The 19,124-nt window shown below is 42.7% G+C and overlaps 1 protein-coding gene and 1 long non-coding RNA gene across 6 annotated transcripts in view; one reads left to right on the top strand and one right to left on the bottom strand.

Annotated features, from left to right (window-relative positions):
• Positions 1-19,124, top strand: part of UBR3 (ubiquitin protein ligase E3 component n-recognin 3) — a 217,063-nt gene that overhangs the window by 117,008 nt on the left and 80,931 nt on the right. The window lies entirely within an intron of this gene.
• LOC115659708 overlaps positions 1-19,124 on the bottom strand; it is a 35,648-nt gene that overhangs the window by 9,293 nt on the left and 7,231 nt on the right. The window contains exons 2-3 of one of the 2 annotated variants that reach the window (XR_004002635.1): positions 17,682-17,728; positions 13,764-13,797 (exon numbers count right to left, since the gene is read on the bottom strand). This is a non-coding gene — a long non-coding RNA (uncharacterized LOC115659708). The remainder of the gene's footprint in view (positions 1-13,763; positions 13,798-17,681; positions 17,729-19,124) is intronic. The other variant, XR_004002634.1, reaches the window with a different exon arrangement.

Below are 19,124 nucleotides of genomic sequence, written 5' to 3'. Positions count from 1 at the left end.
TCCAATCATCCGGGACCTCCTCCGATTGCCAGGAGTTTTAAAAGATAATGGCCAATGGCTCTGCAATCACTTCAGCTAACTCCCTCAGCACCCTGGGATGCATTAGATCTGGGCCCAGGGACTTGTGCATGTCCAGCTTTTCTAAATAGTTCTTAACCTGTTCTTTCACCACTGAGGGCTGCTCACCTCCTCCCCATACTGTGCTGCCCAGTGCAGTGGTGTGGGAGCTGACCTTGTCTGTGAAGACCGAGGCAAAAAAAGCATGGAGTACTTCAGCTTTTTCCATATCATCTGTCACTAGGCTGCCTCCTTCATTCAGTAAGGGTCCCACACTTCCCCTGATATTCTTCTTTTTGCTAACATACTTGTAGAAACCCTTCTTGTTACTTTTCACATCCCTTGCTAGCTGCAACTCCAATTGTGCTTTGGCCTTCTTGATTACACCCTGCATGGAAAACTGAGACTTGTTGAAGCTATGTACAAGGGAATTTCAGTTGTCAAGCTGGAGGCAGTATCAAATATGGTTCAAGAAACTGACATGGATGAAAACTTCAGCAGGAGTGGTTTTGAGCTAATAAAATATATAGAAGTAGTTACACACACTTGCATACATGGGCGATATCAGAGGATGATTGTTTCGTGTTAAGAATTACACAAATGTTACAGATCAAAGGAGAAGAATTTAGAAGACAGGAATGTTTGAAGATGTACCTCTTGTCCAGGAGAACCACTAATATCTGAGAGAGTAAACTGAAGAAAACTGGATAAGTCACAAGTTTAAGATGGACAAATAGGATAGACTTAGAGAAAAGGGTAATGAGGATCTGTTCTCCCTCAGCCCATTGAAAGGAGTATTGCCCTCAGCTGCCACACCAGCATTGACAAAGTGCACCATCACCACAGACAGAGTTCCACCTTCTTCGATGTTAGCCCTGCACTATTCCATGTTGACTTTTCAGCATATTTGATGAGATGGTGAAGAGCTGTACCAGAACCAATCCGTGAAGCACAAGAGTAGGAAGCCTCCACTAGGCATGATCTGTTTTGACATCAGACATGATGAGTGCTTGAGACATAACCTATGACTGCCCTTTCATACTTTACCTCCTAGCTATCTCCCTTCCCTGCCCTTCTTACAAAGAGAAGGAACCTCATTATTTTGTCTGGGAGCCATAGAGGAATTTCTTCAGGAATACAGGGGAAAGAGATTTCTACTCTTGATATTTCTTATTCCAAAGGGAAAAGGGGGTCTTCATCCTATCCCAGACTTGAGGAGATCAACACATTCATATATCAGAGGGGTAACCGTGTTAGTCTATATCCACAAAAACAACAAGGAGTCTGGTGGCACTTTAAAGACTAACAGATTTATTTAAGCATAAGCTTTCATGGGTAAAAAACCCCAAATAAATCTGGTAGTCTTTAAGGTGCCACTGGACAACAAATTCATATGCTGTCATAAGTTCAGCTGTCATCTAGCTCACAGAAAGTATCTGAGGTTCACAGTAGGGGCCAAATGCCATCACTACAGGGTTCTACCTTTTGGACTCTCCATGGCACTCAGAGTTTTCTCCAAGTGCCTATCACAGGGAAAAGCACATGGTGCTGATGGCACAGGGAATAGCAACCAGGGAATCTGTCTACTTGTATTTAGATGTCTGCCTGATCAGAGGCAGGTCTCATGAACAGACTGAAATGGCCCTGGATCATGTTCTTTCCCTGTTCTCCTACTTAAGTCTCCTGATGAACTATGAGATGTTGTCTCATGCACCCATAGACAATGGAGTTCATAGGAGCTCAACTTGACTCCAGTTTGGTAAATATTTTCCTGCCAGAGGACAGGTTACGGTTGCCTCAGTCAGTAGAGAATAGCCAATGCACGAGACTGGTGATGACTGTGCTTTTGTGTCTGGGGCTCCTTGGCCATATGACTGCGTGCACGTATGTGACATCACTTGCCTGACTTTGCTTCCAGCCTCTGTAATATTGGTTGAGTGCAGTCTACTCCCCATCCAGGAGAACAAATAGTCATGGTTCTGCCCAGAATGCAGGAATGGTGGCTAGACCCACTGTACATGAGAGGGGATGTGTGTTGGTAGGAATGTAGCTAAGGGTATGTCTACACTACGGGATTATTCCGATTTTACATAAACCGGTTTTGTAAAACAGATTGTATAAAGTTGAGTGAACGCGGCCACACTAAGCACATTAATTTGGTGGTGTGCGTCCATGTACCGAGGCTAGCGTCGATTTCTGGAGCGTTGCACTGTGGGTAGCTATCCCATAGTTCCTGCAGTCTCCCCCGTCCATTGGAATTTTGGGTTGAGATCCCAATGCACGATGGTGCAAAAATAGTGTCGCGGGTGATTCTGGGTAAATGTCATCACTCATTCCTTCCTCCGTGAAAACAACGGCAGACAATCATTTCGCGCTCTTTTCCCCTGGATTGCCCTGGCAGATGCCATAGCATGGCAACCATGGAGCCTGTTTTGCCTTTTGTCACTGTCACCATATGTGTACTGGATGCCGCTGACAGAGGCGGTACTGCAGTGCTACACAGCAGCATTCATTTGCCTTTGCAAGATAGCAGAGACGGTTATCAGTTGTTCTGTACCGTCTGCCATGTCATTGTAAATTGGCCATGAGATGATGGTTATCAGTCGTTCTGTACCGTCTGCTGCTGTCATGGGTGCTCTTGGCTGAGGTCGTCCAGGGGAGCAAAGACAAAAATGGGAATGACCCCCTGGGTCATTTCCTCCTTTATGTTGTATCTAAAAATAGAGTCAGTCCTGCCTAGAATATGGGGCAAGTGTACTAGAGAACCAGTGTACCAGAGAGTACAGCCGCTCCATGTCAGATCCCGCAGAAATGATGAGCTGCATGCCATTCTAGGGAGTGCCCCTGCAACAACCCCACTCATTGCTTCCCTGCTCCCCCAACCCTCCTGGGCTACCATTGCAGTGTCCCCCCCATTTGTGTGATGAAGTAATAAAGAATGCAGGAATAAGAAACAGTGACTTGTTAGTGAGATAAAATGAGGGGGAGACAGCTTCCAGCTGCTATGATAGTCCAGGCAGGACAGAATCTTTTCTTTAGACATGAAAGGAGGGGGCTGATGGAGCTCAGCCCCCAGTTGCTATGATGAAGATGGTTACCAGCCGTTCTGTACCATCTACTGGGAATGACTGGGAGTCATTCCTATTTTTACCCAGGTGCCCCCAGATGACCTCACCTGAGGCCAGCCAGGAGCACTCACGGGTTGATGATGACGATGGATAGCAGTCATATTGTACCGTCTGCCACCGAGGAGGGGAGGGGAGAGGGTGCTGCTGTTCCGTGCCGCAGCATCGCGTCTACCAGCAGCATGCAGTAGACATAGGGTGACATATAAAAAAGTCAAGAAATGATTTTTTTCCCTTTTCTTTCACCGGAGGGAAAGGGGAGTAAATAGACGAGCTATACCCTGAACCACCCCGGACAATGTGTTTGACCCGACAGGCATTTGGAACTCAGCCAATAATGCAAATGCTTTTTGGAGACTGCGAGGACTGTGGGATAGCTGGAGTCCTCAGTACCTCCTCCCCCCCTCCCTCCATAAGCGTCCATTTGATTCTTTGGCTTTCCCTTACGCTTGTCATGCAGCACTATGATGAGTCCCTGCTGTGGCCTCTGTCTGGAGATTTTTTCAAATGCTTTGGCATATCGTCTTGTGGAACGGAGCTCTGATAGAACAGATTTGCCTCCCCAAAAAGCTGTCAGATCCAGTATCTCCTGTACGGTCAATGCTGGAGCTCTTTTTGGATTTGGGACTGCATCGCCACCCGTGCTGATCAGAGCTCCACGCTGCGCAAACAGGAAATGAAATTCAAAAGTTTGTGGGGCTTTTCCTGTCTACCTGGCCAGTGCATCCGAGTTCAGATTGCTGTCCAGAGCGGTCACAATGGTGCACTGTGGGATACCACCCGGAGGCCAATACTGTCGATTTGCGGCCACTCTAACCCTAATCCGATATGGTAATACCGATTTCAGTGCTACTCCTCTTGTCGGGGAGGAGTACAGAAACCGATTTAAAGAGCCCTTTATATAGATATAAAGGGCCTCATTGTGTGGATGGGTGCAGCGTTAAATCGGTTTAACACTGCTAAAATCGGTATAAACGCGTAGTGTAGACCAGGCCTAAGACTATGGAGGGGAATCTAACTCTTTGGAAAAATTCTATCCAAACAGACAAACCTAGGTGGTTGTGCTTAGGTCTATGCATAAAAGGCTTATGGGCATGCAAATTAGAACAGTTCAGTAACTTTTTAAAATAAATATGTATTTGCTTCCTAGTTTAATTAGTGAATAATTTTAAGTACCCTTCTTAGCATGAAAATGTGTTTTTGTTATTAATGATCTGAGTATGCCGCAGTAGTACATAGCATCAACTTAATGGACTCCATTTTCATATGATTGTTTTGACTGCAGACATTTCTTGGTGACATCTTAATACAGTTCCAACCTCCAAGCATTTAATAGATAAAAACAGAAAAATTATGCAGCTTACTTTTTTTTCCTGTGCGCCTTCCAGGCTACTATGCTATTTCCCCAAGCTTGGTTATTAACTGAGAATTTGGTATACATAATTTGCGGTTTAGTCCAACATATAAACTAGCTTTTATATTCTGATTTAAATTAAAATATCCACACAGAAGAGATGTGCATTCCATCATCTTGTAGAAGTTATATTAAAACTCCTTGATTATTAGAAATTGAATATTCCTAATTAAAGTAGAGCATGTTGAACAATCTGAACACATTTCTTTAACAGCAAATCACTGTAAACTTTGCAGAAAGAGCTGTTAGAAATATGTAACAAAAAAAATATGATATTTAAGTACTAGTCAGGTTTCTGTCTAAAGTGGACTGCAAGACTACATTCTGCGTGTGTTTACCCAATACAGTAACTCCTCACTTAACGTTGTAGTTATGTTCCTGAAAAATGCAACTTTAAGTGAAACGATGTTAAACTAATCCAATTTTTCCATAAGATTTAATGTAAATGTGGGGTGTTAGGTTCCAAGGAATTTTTTTGAGGGCAGACAAAAGGTATTATATACTGTACAGTACAGTTTGGAAGTGCCCCAGCTTGTCCCACACAAGCACAGCCCACTGCAGGCAGGGACGCTAGGAAGCACCTTCTCAGCAGCAGCGGCAGCTTCTCCGGAGAAGAACAGGCTCTGACTTTGCCGGGGGATGCTCCAGGCCCACGTCTTCCTGTGCCCTTCCTGTCCCCGCTCCACTCCAGGTCCACCTCTTTGGAGCAGCTGCATCCCTGCTCCTTCCCCCAGGAGACAGAGCAGAGGAACTTGTGCAATGATCCCTTGTAAAGTCGCTGCTCTTCCACAGAATCTTACAAGCAGTGGACAGAACAGGCAGCCAAACGACGTTATAAGGGAGCATTGCACAACTTTAAACAAGCGTGTTCCCTAATTGAGCAGCGATGTAACTTTGAAACAATGTTAAGTGGAGGACGTTAAGTGAAGAATTACTGTATAGGGTATGTTCATTCAGCAAAAGCTGTGCATAGGCTATTTTACCTAATCTAGTTTGAGTCCAGCTACTGTGGCTAACAATAGCAGTAAAGACAGCACAGTACAGGCTTCAGAGTGGGTTAGTGAGCAGAGGACATACCCAGGATATGTGCTAGGTTTCTATTACCCGCGCTAAAATCTGTGCTGTGCTGTATTCATTGCTGCTGTTATGTGTGCTAGCTGAATTCAAGTTAGCCCTGGTTGGCTAGTCTGTGCATGGTTTTTGCTGTGTAGACATACCCACAGACGCAATGCTATTAAATAGCAACACCCTGCTATTATGGAATGTGTTATTCTATTTGAAAAAAACATCTTAATGGTAAAACCAAATCTAATCAAAATACTTTCTGTTCTCAAATATCTGCAATGTGGTGTTGTTATCAGGAGTATCACTGTTGGAGTATTTGGCAACAGCCTGTATTTAATTTTATGAATATGTTTTTGTAGTGTTAGTGTCATGGTCAGAGTCTGGGGACTCTGGGGACCAGGGAGCTAAGACATCCCCAGCTTTCACTGAATTCCTTTGCGTGCTTTGGGAAGTATTTAACGTTTAATCTTCAGTTTCCCCACCTGTAAAATGAGGACACTTACTCCATTGGGGAGATGTGAGAATTAGTTAATTTGATTTTGTGTACAGTTATTTGAAAATGGAAATTGCTACAGTGAGTATGTGTTGTATTGTTTGTGTTACAGTATAATTATTCTCTTTTAGAGTAAATGTGAGTAGACAGTGACAAACATGACAGAGAATAGGGAATGGTATCTCTTTAAACAGAAGTCTTTTACCATTTCCAAAGTGCTTGAAAGCTTGTCCCTCTCAAGAGAAGTTGGTCCAATAAAAGATAAAACCTCACCTTCCTTGTCTCTCTAATATCCTGGGACCAACATGGCTACAACTACACTGCGTACTGAAACACAGACACAGCCTGATCCTCAGAGGCCTTTCTTTGTTAGTAAAAATGGCATGACTTTCCATGCTTTGTTTTAATATTAAGTGTGCTCATTTTACAATTCAAAAGAATCTCTTAACTGCAACCTTGCTGTCATAAACAGATAGCTAAGGGTTAATGTCTCTTTCACCTATAAAAGGGTTAACAAACAGTGACCTGAAACACCTGACCAGAGGACCAATCAGGAGACAAAATACTTTCAAAACTGAGTGGAGGGAAGTTTGGGTGTGAGTTCTTTGTTCTTTGTCTTGGTTCGGTGACCCTCTCGGCTATGAGAGTGCTCTCTCTATCTCCAGGCTTTCTAATCTTCTGTTTCCAAGTTGTAAGTACAAGGATAGTAAGACAATAGGTTTATTTATTTATTTTTTTTTGTATTTACATGTGTGTAGTTGCTGGAATGTGTTAAATTGTATTCTTTTTGGATAAGGCTGTTTATTCATTTTTTCTTTTAAGCAATTAACCCTGTATATTGTCACCTTGATACAGAGACCATTTTTATGTCTTTTCTTTCTTTTTATATAAAGCTTTCTTTTAAGACCTGTTGATTTTTTTTTTAGTGGGGGCTTGAGGGGATTGAGTCTGCAGCTCACCAGGGAATTGGTGGAGGAAGAAGACAGGGGGAAGAGAAATCTCTTTGTGTTAGATTTACTAAGCCTGAATTTGCATAACCTCTGGGTGAGGGGAGAGAAATATTTGATTTCTCGGTGCGATGTTTCAAGGACTTGAAGCAGGGAATCTTCTAGAGTACCCTGGGAGGAGGTAAAGAGGGGGAAGGGAAGTGGGTTATTTCTCTTTGTGGTGAGACTCAGGGCATCTGAGTCTTGGGATCCCCGCAGGGAAGGTTTTGGGGAGACCAGAGTGAGCCAGACACTGGAATCTTCTGGCTGGTGCAGCGATATCAGATCCAAGCTGGTAATTAAGTTTGGAGGTTTCATGCTAGCTTCTCATGTTCTGAACTCTAAGGTTCAGATCTGAGTAGGAAAGTTATGACATGGTTGGCAGTGGTGTGGAAAGATAAGATCCAGAAGCCAGTAGGAATATTATTTTCTTTTTCTCTGCTAGGGCTTTTATGCAGAGAGAAAGGATGCTCTTAAAAAGAGCCAGAGAGAATTTTTTTTTCTGTTCTCTGGTTGCAGTTTGGCTTGCATATTAAGCAAGGAACTATAAGGGTCTTTTGTTAAACTGTAGCACTCCGATTGAGAGTCAAGTACCAGCACAACACACATGCAAATAAGTGGTTTTTCTGGTTTACTTTACATTTAAAAGATTAGCTAGAGAAAAAAAAAGGCACTGTTGCTAGGCAGACCTCAGGAGACAGAGAGCCAGCAATTCCAACAATAAACACCAGAGGGCACCCCCAACACAAGAACACAGGAACCATGACTTCCAAGGCAAAAATGGAGGCAGAGGGCACAAATCAAAGAAGCAGACCATAGGCGACAAATGGAAAAAAGAGAAAAAGAGGTGGAGCTGAAAGAAAGGAAGAAAACATCAAACTGGCAGCCCCATAAAAGAAAACAAGAAGCCAAGATGCGCCCACCAATGAGAACTGGAAAAAACAACAAAACAGAGTGAAGAGAGAGAGCATGAAATGGACTTGGCGCGGGCCAGGCAGGATGCTCCAGCCAATCCTAACAACCCTGCTCCAATGATTGTTCCACATCACAAGAAATTTCCCCCCTACAAGGCAGGTGATGACACTGATGCCTTCTTAGGAAATTTGAAAGGGCCTGTCTTGGGTACAGCATCCCTGAAGACCAGTACATGGTAGAGCTGAGGTCACAGCTCAGTAGAACCCTTAGCAGAGGTGGCAGCTGAAGTGCCAAAGGACAGTATGAACGATTATAAACTGTTTCAAACCAAGGCCAGATTCAGAATGGGGATAACCCCAGATCATGCCCGTCGGCGTTTCAGAACCCAGAAGTGGAAACCAGATGTGTCATTTCCCAGACATGCCTACTACGTTGGGAAAAATTATGAGGCCTGGATATCAGGACACAACGTTAAATCCTTGGAAGAACTGCACCTCCTCATACAAATGGAGCAGTTCTTGGTTGGTGTTCCTGAGGACATAACGGTACATACCAGATGGGAAACCCAAAAATCTCACCGAGGTGGGGGAGATTGGAGCCAGATGGATGGAAGTGGCAGAAAGCAAAAAAGCTACTGTCAAGGGGAGCGAATACCCCAGGGGGCACACCGACAATAAACCCTACAACCGAGGGCAGCCAAAGACCCCACCTACAACCCAAGTAAAGCCACAGACGCCCTATTCTTCCATCTCACCAGTCTCCAGTAACCCACCTCGACCCAGTGACCAGTCAGCTGGAAGATGCTTCAAGTGTAATGAACTGGGACATATCAAGGCCAACTGCCCAAAGAACCCCAACCAAGTGCATTTCATTACCCCACCATCACACCAAAGATCCCCAGGCCCAGATGCCTCTCAAATACCCTTGGAGCGAAGGGAAACTTTGAGAGTGGGCGGAAAGAAGGTTACTGCGTGGAGAGACACGGGGGCACAAGTGTCAGCTATCCACCAATCCTTCGTCGACCCCAAATTCATCAACTCAAAGGCCCAAGTGACAATTTACCCCTTCATGTCACAAGCTTTAGACTTGCCTACAGCTGAACTGCCTGTACTAGTACAAAGGCTGGTCAGGAAGGTGGACTTTTGCAGTCTTTGACAATTTTTCCATCCCCATGCTACTGGGGGAAGACTTGGCCAACCAGGTGAAGTGGGCCAAGAGAGTGGGAATGGTTACACGCAGCCAAACCAGGGAAGCTTCCTGACCCATTCCTGTTCCTGAGCCGTCCACAGAGGCCCCGTCTGTGTTACCAGAGACCCAGACAGAGGTAGTGGACCCGGATCCATGCCAACAACAGAACAGCCACAGTCCTTCCAGTCCCAGACCAGGAACTAGAAAAGCAGCCAGCACCAGAACCGGTGCCAGCACTGATGACAGTGCTTGCAAATCCATCTTCAACCCCATGCCAGAGGGCGCCAGTGAGCCTGAACTGGCAGAAGCAGCAGACAACCATACCCAAGAGGCTCAGCCAGAGCCTGAAATAACCCCTGGTGCACCAGCGGAGAGCGGTTCACCAGCAACGGAAACAACCCCATTACCTACATCGCTTCCAGAGGGACCAAGCCCAAGTCCACAGTCTAAGGGAGAACTGGTGTCTCCAGCTTCAAGGGACCAGTTCCAGACGGAGCAGGAAGCAGATGACAGCCTTCAGAAAGCTTGGGCGGCGGCACGGAGCACCCACTGCCTCTCAGCTCTGCTCACCGATCCCAGTTTGTGATAGACAAGGACTTTTATACAAGGAAATTCTTTCTGGTGGACACCGGGAAGAATGGCAACCACAAAACAGTTGGTGGTTCCAACAAAGTACCGGGGAAAGCTCTTAAGCTTAGCCCATGATCATCCCAGTGGCCATGCTGAGGTGAACAGAAACAAAGACAGACTGGGGAAGTCCTTCCACTGGGAGGGATGGGCAAGGACGTTGTCAAGTATGTCCGGTCCTTGTGAGGTATGCCAAAGGGTGGGAAAGCCCCAAGACGAGGTCAAGACCCCTCTCCAGCCACAACCGAATATTGAGGTCCCATTCAGTGAGTAGCTGTGGATATTCTGGGTCCTTTCCCAAAAAAGACAGCCAGAGGAGAGCAGTACGTACTGACTTTCGTGGACTTTGCTACCCGATGGCCGGAAGCAGTAGCTGTAGGCAACAACAGGGCTAAAGCTGTGTGCCAGGCCCTAACTGACATTTTTGCCAGGGTAGGTTGGCACTCCGACATCCTTACAGATTCAGGATCTAATTTCCTGGCAGAGACCATGAAAGAACTGTGGGAAACTCATGGGGTGAATCAGTTGGTTGCCACCCCGTACCACCATCAAACCATGGCCTGGTCGAAAGGTTTAACGGGACTTTGGGGGCCATGATACGTAAATTCGTCAACGAACACCTCCAATAATTGGGACCTAGTGTTGCAGCAGTTGCTTTTTGCCTACAGGGCTGTACCACATCCCAGTTTAGGGTTTTCACCATTTGAACTTGTGTATGGCCATGAGGTTAAGGGGCCATTACAGTTGGTGAAACAGCAATGGGAGGGGTTTACGCCTTCTCCAGGAACTAACATTCTGGACTTTGTAAGCAACCTACAGAGCACCCTCCGACATTCTTTAGCGCTTGCTAAAGAAAACCTAAAAAAATGCTCAGGAAGAGCAAAAGGCCTGGTATGACAAACATACCAGAGAACGTTCCTTCAAGGTAGGAGACCAGGTTATGGTCTTGAAGGAGCAACAGGCCCATAAGATGGAAGCATCATGGGGAGGGCCATTCACAGTCCAAGAGTGCCTGGGAGCTGTTAACTACCTCATAGCCTTTCCCAATTCCTCTCTAAAACCCAGAGTGTACCGTGTTAATTCTCTCAAGCCTTTCTATTCCAGAGACTTACAGGTTTGTCAGTTTACAGTCCAGGAAGATGATGCTGAGTGGCCTGAAGGTGTCTACTATGAAGGGAAAAAAGACGGTGGCGTGGAAAAGGTGAACCTCTCCACAACCCTGGAATGTCTGCAGCGGCAACAAATCAAGGAGCTGTGCACTAGCTTCGCCCATTGTTCTCAGCCACCCTAGCATGGACTGAACGGGCATACACTCCATTGACACAGGTAATGCTCACCCAGTTAGAACCCACCTTACCGGGTGTCTCCTCACGCCCAAGCTTCTATAGAACGGGAGATCCAGAACAGCTACAGATGGGTATAATCCGCTCAATCTACCAGTGCATGGGCATCTCCAGGGTTCTGGTACCCAAACCAGATGGGGAAATACGCTTTTGTGTGGACTACCGTAAGCTAAATGCGGTAACTCATCCGGCAACTATCCAATGCCACGCACCGATGAGTTATTGGAGAAGTTGGGACGTGCCCAATTAATCTCTACAATAGATTTAAACCAAGGGGTACTGGCAAGTACCGCTAGATGAACCTGCCAAGGAAAGATCAGCATTCGTCACCCATGCGGGGGTGTATGAATTTAATGTCGTTCCTTTCGGGCTGTGAAATGCACCCGCCACCTTCCAGAGGCTGGTAGATGGTCTACTAGCAGGACTGGGAGAATATACAGTTGCCTACCTCGATGATGTGGCCATTTTTTCTGACTCCTGGCCCGAACACATAGAACACCTGGAAAAGGTCTTTGAGCGCATCAGGCAGGCCGGACTAACTGTTAAGGCCAAAAAGTGTCAAATAGGCCAAAACAGAGTGACTTGCCTGGGACACCAGGTGGGTCGAGGAACCATAAACCCCCTACAGGCCAAGGTGGATGCTATCCAAAAGTGGCCTGTCCCAAAGTCAAAGAAACAGGTCCAATCCTTCTTAGGCTTGTCCGGGTACTACAAGCGATTTGTACCACACTACAGCCAAATCGCTGCCCCACTGACTGACCTGATCAAAAAGACCCAGCCAAATGCAGTTAAGTGGACTGATGAGTGTCAAAAGGTCTTTACCCAACTTAAGGCGACGCTCATGTCTGACCCTGTGCTCAGGGCCCCGGACTGAGAGAGCTCAGAGCTCTTTCTTTCTTGTGTGTAATCACCAGTAAAAGAAGTTCTGCATATTATTTAGGCCATCAGTTGCGTTTATATATCTCATTGTGTTCTAGTTATACTGTCATATCTGTGCAACCATATTCCCATTTGGGTTGCCTAGACGTAATTGAATGAAACTTAATAAACATTTGTATTTATGCACAAGAAAGAATGGAGTCCAGCTTACTCTGTTTTAACAATAGTATGGATTCTGCAGGACTTACAGCAATATATATAATATATATGTCACTAAAGTGAGCACATACGATTCTGAATATTCTCACGGAGAAGATCTATTAGTTAAGAAAGTCATTTTTATATGAGAGACACAAGCTGGATGGGGGTAATATCTTTTATTGGACCAACATCTGTTGGTCAAAGAGACAAGCTTTTGAGCTCCACAGAACTCTTCTTCAGGTCTGTGGAAGCTCAAAAAGCTTGGTGCAATAAAAGATTACCGTGCACATCTTGTCTTTTCATATCCCGGACCAACATTGCTACAACACGCTGCTAACAACTATCCTTATGTAGTTACCTTTCTGAGTAAAACTGGCAATATGATATCTGTTGTAATTTCCAGAGCCTTGTAACCCTCCAAAATGGCTACTTTTAACACTTCCCCTTAAAACAAAGTTGTTATGTGATGACATTAGGCTTGGTCATTGCCACTCCATAGCAGTGCAGTGTCGCAAAGTTACACTGTTGCATCCACAGCACACAAAAATTTGGGATATTTGATGTCCTACAAACTGTAATTAGCAAAGCTCAAGTCCTCTTCTTCAAATTAATGTCTTCTAATAAATTGTATAGATACTTGTAAATAATTCAGTGATCTCTTAAGTGAATTGGTAAAAACTATTCCAGGCAAACTTCTAAACCTTTGTCTCAAATATACCTTTATCTTGAACTTGACATGTTACATAATTTTATCATGTATTTTATTATGAATTTTAAGTATCTTGTGTTCGTGTAATAGTTTTATCAATTTGGAGTACTCAATTAAATGTATATGGCAATGCCTCTCGACAAGTGGGAATTATCGGTGCTTACTCAGTTCTTTCCTAATATGCTGTGATTCTCAGCAGGACATCTTTCAGTCCTTGAAGCAGTGCTCCTTAGCGAAGGGTAAAAAGTGCACATTTTTAAGACAAGGTGACACACATTTCCTAACACTCAATCTTCTGAAGCCAGTTAGAAAAATAATTAGTTTTTACTGGTCTCCTGAGAGCACACATGCTGGGTCAAGGCAAAAGATATTAGTGTGCTAACAGTTGCTTTGATGCTCGGGGACCACTTTGACACATAATGTTCAGCAGGAGGAATGCTGCCTACAGTTAGAATTGTAAACTGTATTTAGCATGTGTAGACACCTTTAACTAGCTCTTTGATTTCTGAATCTCATGCAGCTAAACGCAGGAGAATACAGAATGAAATACGTCAGCAAGGTCACTGTTAAATTCTATAATAAAACAAAGCACCAGATGTTTATCAGATTGGTTTTCCAGAGCTAGAAATGCAGAGAAATTTGCATCAAAAAGTAATGCACTGAAATTTCATTTTGATATTTCACTCCAAACCATGGCATGAAGGAAACCTGACACAGTTTCCAGCAATTCCAAACAAATTATGTGGTATGAAAATGCTTACGAGATAGACATTTTCAGCTCATCTTGAGGATGTCCTGCAAAGGAAGAGCAAAATGTGCTGTTAGGTGTTATGCCCTTAAGGGAGGCCTAATACTCATTTTTAATAATTTTTTCTTTTATCTGAGAAATTTTATATCTTGTCTACTCATTCTTTCCTGGAACACCCAATGATTGACTAGAGAACTACAAGGTTTATGACCTCAGAGAAATCATGCAAGAAAACATGATTGACTGAGATGGGGCATTTTTATCATGCTGATCATTATCATCTCATTGTACTTTGTTCTTCCTGTTTTTTTGTATTCACCTGCTGTTTTGTGCCTTCTACTTAGGCCTCGTCTACAGTGCTACTTTACAGTGCTGAAACTTTCTCTCTCGGGAGTGTGAAAAAACACCGCCTGAGGCTGCAAAGTGGCAGTGTAGACAGTGCAGCAGCCACTCCCCTCATGGGGATGTTTTTTTTTTTTTAACAGTGCTGGGAGAGCTCTTCACAGCCATGTTGCTAGTGAAAGACATACCCTTAGGAACTATTCCTACAAAGATTTAAGCAGGTGCCTAACTTTCTTTGTGAGTAATACCCTTGATTTCAGTGGGACCCCATCAAAGTTAAGCATGCAAGTAAGTCCTTGGAGGATTGGTGCCTTAACATTGTGTATAATATAGACAGTTTCCAAGTTTGTGTGTGTTAGTCTTGACCAGAAATACATACACAGTACTAGTATTTTTTCAAGTGTGTGGAGATGTACAATATTCTGAAAAGGGATGTGATAATTCCAGGCTTTCTGAATTTCTTGAATATAGAATGTGGTTATCAGTATCTGCTGGATACTGAATCTGTCAGTATTGAAAATCTCATAAGGAGCAAGCACTGAGATGTTTTTCTAGGGCTAGGAAAGATGTGGCCCTGGGATACCTCTTGAGCCAAATTGGGATGTCGCTGAGTGTGAAAGAACTCTGGAGAACGAGTAGCATGAGCCAGGAAGTGGGGTAGGGGTGTTTGTCTGTCTCTCTCTCAAACGGGGGAACAATAGCAAGAGTGAGCCACACAACGGAAAGGTGTGAGTGGAGGTCTTTGGGGCAAGGGAAAGTACAGAACAAACCACATACTTTTTATGCCAAGAGAAATATTCCAGATTCAAAATTAAGGTAGTTAAAAAGTAGAAAATACCTTTTCCCTAACTGTCATAGCTGATAATTTTTTTTGTTTTCTCTACTAGAATAACGTAACCTCTTCTTTTTCCCTTGTCTCCCTTTCTTGTTTTATTCACTTCCTCCCCAGCTTGGCTTCCTAACATTCCCATCTTTGTAGTGCCATTGTGCAGTGGTGCTTAAAAATTCCAACAACCAACCCCAAGTACCGCTGGTTAAGCATCAAGCAGCTTCTTTTTGAAGTGACACCTGTCACCCAGGAGTGGCTCTTGCTAACGGCACTGGAGAAGCTCAGACATCTGTTGGATGTAGGTTGCAAAAATGTCAGGGGGAAGAAGGTTTAAATAACTGGAAAGGAAGGACCTGCAAGCAAGGGCAGTGAGAAGGAAGGTTTTAGGTGAGCAGAGTGAATGACATTGAAAGGAGTAGGGAGAACAATAAAACATCTACTAGAGAACTGTGGACAGAGGGGAGGAGAGAAGAAGAGTGGACCTACCTTTTGACTGAACAGCACGTTACATGTTTTGGTGTCAGTGATAGCGTGCTTCAGTAAACAAAGGATTCCCAACTAGTAGTGTGCAAGGATAGAATCATGACTGTATTAGATCAGTCAAAACACAGAAGTCCTGATGCATTTATGTATGAGATTTTTAAAACATTGATTTTTTTTTTTCCATTCTGAATTACTTTCTGACAAGAGAGCAGTTTTCATCTCCTTTCCAAAAATTGAAAAACTTTACCATGACAACAGAAAACGTGGCTAAGGCTATATTAAATTAATATGGTTAAAGGCTAACCTTTTTAATTACCAGGACTGGATTTTAGTATTCTATGAGATTGATGTGTACACAGGTCCATGATACTGCAGTCCTGGAATTTGTCTCAGAATCTATAACCTAAACTTCCTCTAAATTAATTTTTTGCCCTTAATTACATTTCTAGCCATTTACATTTCTAAATGTGAACCAAATGTAAACTGCTGCTGTGTTGTCTGCCTGAGGCTGAAGACAGCCTGAATCCAAAAGCTCTGAGATGTTTGCACTGTTTAGTTTAATCAGCCATTGTTAGCTACTTCACTGATGCTCATTTTGGCAAAAACATCTAGCTAATTATGCTTATTGATGACTGTTGATTGCAGCGGAGGCAGTAAGTTCCTGTCAAAGGTTGCTGGCCTAGGGAGCTGCGTGATCAAATACGAACACAAATATAATCTCTGACCTTGCACTAGAAGGAGGGTAGGGGTGAGATGCATTTCTTGTCAATGCCAAAAGCACAATCACTTCTAGGTTGGTTCCTGCTTCAGACAATTTCCCTCCTGGGTGTTAAAATCCTTAAATGTCACCTTCACAGCTGCCAAGACCTCCAGCATTTCATCAGCAAACTACTACAGTGCGTATATGTTTTGAAAAAAGCTGATGCAAACTGAAACATGGAGGTGTACATAGCACTTGAATTTAAAAACAAAACAAGGAATATGTAACTTAATTTTATAAGTTATAAAGTATTAGGGTGTGCTAGGTGCTTCATGTCACAGATGCCTTCTCTAAAGAATTTATGACCTAGTTATGATCAGAGGTGAAATTTGGTGAGCATCTAAGCTTTTATTTCTTTTCTCCTTGCTCTGCTTATTTGTTCTTCTTTATCCTATTCTATAGTTTGTATTTATTTGTTGTATTGAATATAAAGTATTTGGGCTTTTTTTTAAATTTACTTGACGCTACTGCAAAATGTCCAGTTTGCCATAGAATTCAGCACTGGAGTGCTACAGAGAACAATGCTGTCTTGCCTATACATGCAGAATTCAAGACAAGATTCCTTTGTGTCCTGTGGGAGAAATATTTTTATTTTTGTCTGGTTATCATATTCAGGATAGGATGCAGAAGCCCCTTTAAACAGCTTGGAGGTGAGAAGCAATTTATTTATAATCCAATTTTTTCCCCTTAAATCATTGTTTTTCCTTGTTGGCAGTTGTTAAAAAATGCTTTTCAAAGGGAGGAAGAGTAAACTGTCTTAGGACTTGACACCAGTATCTCATTGCAAATGGCTTGCAAAAATTTCCCTTGCTCAGAAAGAGAAAATTGCCCCTAGCCTACAAACTAACCGTATTTTCTTCTTGATATGTGCAGCCAGTGCCATTCTAGTTGGTGAATGATTCGAACCCTGGAGCAGATGTTTTCACTAGTGGGTTAATAATGCAATTTGCTATATGAGAAAGAAACAATGGCTTACAAAGTTAAATTACTTTATGTCCTTGACTATGTATTTCAGTTAATTTGGTACAGCTTACCTTGTTTCAATGAAGTCTTGTTGATTGTAATAGGAGATATTTTATGTTTAATATATTAAGACATCCAAAGAAAATGATGATGAACATAAAGAATAATTTGCAGATTGAAAATTACCTAGACTACTTGCTTTTTATAAAACCATCATTGTTTTAATACCATCCTAGAAGCTAGAAAATGTCATTTCACTTATTTTTAAATTTATTAATTGCTAAGATTCTGAATATATTTCTTCTTTACAGCACTTTACAATCATTGACTAATATAAAAGATTTGGGTAAGGAGGCATAGCGCTTCAACAAAAACTCCAAACAAATAACTACTTAAAACTTTAACAAAATATTGTCAGTGAACATACCGTTCATCAATTCACTTCAACAGGAGTAGCTACTACTACAAGGAAATAACCAAACCATTATTCAATGTACAGTATAAGCCTTGTGAAGTTATATAACTGTGGTTTCATGGAAGGAGGAACGAATTACCTGGATCCCATCTGACTCACTAATGATCTTCAACTCCTCAAGTACAGCTAAAAATGATAGGAAAGAAAAGAGAACATAACTGGTAGAATTAAAATAAAATTACCTAACTACAGAAGAGAGAAACCAGTCAAGTCAATTGAATATTCTATTAAAAAATATTATCAGTGTCTAACAAGGCATGAATAACTCGTGACAGACTACACAAGACATTTCTGCATTATTATTTTCACTATTTATACATTAAAACAAATAAGTATGGTGTCAAAAAGTATACTGAATATTAAACTTGCATATAAATTCCATCTGTAGTAAAACCCTGAGTTTTATTGTATTTAAGTGAACAACCTCCAAGTGAAACCCAAAATGGATAACTGAAATCCAAGTATTTCTGAACCATTTGATTGCCACAGTCCTTACTGCACATTCATAAGAGGTACTAGTAACGTGTTTTGGGGAGGAATCTCTATCCATCTCCAGTGTCTTGAATGAGAAACGTGGTTGTCTGGATCCCGCACAAGTTCAGCTGGGAGCATGTGATTAGAATTAAGGTAGTGAGAGGGTGGGTTGCTCTATAGAGAGGAGTGGGGAAACTGGAAAGCTGGGGCAAGACAGAACATAGGAATAGGCACCTCACTTATTGCCAGGCATCCTACACCTCCCTCACTGTTAGTGATGTGGCTTCTTTCAGTTCACCTTCAGCATTCTGATCTGTCATGCACCCTGTGCCCATCCTCTTTCCTGTTGCAAAACTCTACTCTGTGATATAAACCACAGCCTGAATCTTCTCTTCCAAACTGCCAAAATCCTTTCAGTTCTCCTAATCCCCCTCAGAATATTCTTCTAACCCTTCTTTCTACCAAACAAGGAACACTTTCCTCTTCCCTATTGTATTTTATTTTAAGATTGTTATCCCAGGTTTGTTACCATACTGTCATCTTGTAACAGTATGGTAAAGCCAGACGTTGATGATATACTTTAAAAAATGTCCTTCTGGCATAGACCCAAAACTACTTTATCTCGTTAGTTAACTGGAAAAGACATGCTTAATTACCTGCAACTACTGTGTCACCAATAAATACACCTGTCTTTTCTTCAAATGTAAATATGTGTAACCTGGGTTAATTCTGACTTTGGAGTCTTAAGCTAATGGAACAGTATTTGTGAATTTTGTTCTTCGACAGTACAGTCTCAGAAACCATAAGTACAACGGTGGAGCTTATATAGATGATGCTTTCTTAGCAGAAAACTTGGCTTCAGCTCAGAGGCTAAGTGGGACCATTTAATTTAGCCTGAACCAGCAATCTTAAGTATGGTCTTGTCTGTTTAAACAAAAATCTTGTCTTGATTTAATGATTACTATTGAGGTTTCGTATCCTCACTCGTTTTTCCTTCAGTGACAGTCAGGAAATTGCCTTCTTATTTGAATAGTAAGTAGTCTTTTGG

Source organism: Gopherus evgoodei, chromosome 11 (genome assembly GCF_007399415.2).
Source record: "Gopherus evgoodei ecotype Sinaloan lineage chromosome 11, rGopEvg1_v1.p, whole genome shotgun sequence".
In the NCBI taxonomy this organism is placed as follows: Eukaryota; Metazoa; Chordata; order Testudines; family Testudinidae; genus Gopherus; species Gopherus evgoodei.
Note: the sequence above shows the minus strand (reverse complement) of the source record. Positions and strands in the feature narration are given on the sequence as shown.